Genomic DNA, 696 nt, shown 5'->3' with positions numbered 1-696 from the left:
GCCTGGATCTCCTCCTGGACACATTGGTGCTGATGAGCTCCCGGGTGCTGACCACGATGGTCCCCACCATAACCCCTCGCTCCGGGCTGGTTCCCGGGCGGCTCGTCACGTGCAGGCGCTGGGATGTTCCCTATCCCGGTTCCTTCAGCTCGAGTTTTCGCTCTGCCTGTGGGTTTTTCATCCTTGTGATGCTTCCCCCCCCCTCCTTCTGACACCAGGCTCCGTGTCCCTGCCTCGGTGTCACCCAGCCGCCGAAGGAAGCAGGCGGTTATCTCCACCCCAGCGTGGGAGGGGGCACGACGTGGTGGCAGGCGCTTGCATCTTCGGCTTGCCACCATAACCCGTGGTAGATGTTGGGTGGGGAGAACCTCCCTGCATCCGCCGCGGGTTGATGGATGTGTTTTGGTGCCTCCCGCTCACCCTCCTCTTCCTCCACCAAGCAAGTAAGTACAAGGCGCTCGGTTTTCCCTGGGTGGTGGAAGGGAAGGAGCCCACGGCGAGGTGGGGGGGGGGGATCAGGGTGGTTTTTGGGATTCCCAGGAGAGCGGGGACAGGGCTGCCACGTGGGGGATGCGTGGTGCCATGTTGCAGCTCCGCAGGGGTGGACTTTATCCCAAGGATTTGGGCAAACCGGGGTGAAAGGTGTCCAGCGTGACCCGGTGCTCCCATGTGGTCCCCTCTGCTAATGAGTGAATG

The sequence above is a fragment of the Egretta garzetta genome, unplaced genomic scaffold (assembly GCF_000687185.1).
Source record: "Egretta garzetta isolate BGI_Z169 unplaced genomic scaffold, ASM68718v1 scaffold834, whole genome shotgun sequence".
Lineage (NCBI taxonomy): Eukaryota > Metazoa > Chordata > Aves > Pelecaniformes > Ardeidae > Egretta > Egretta garzetta.
The sequence above is the reverse complement of the archived record's forward strand: the minus strand, read 5'-3'. Positions refer to the sequence as shown.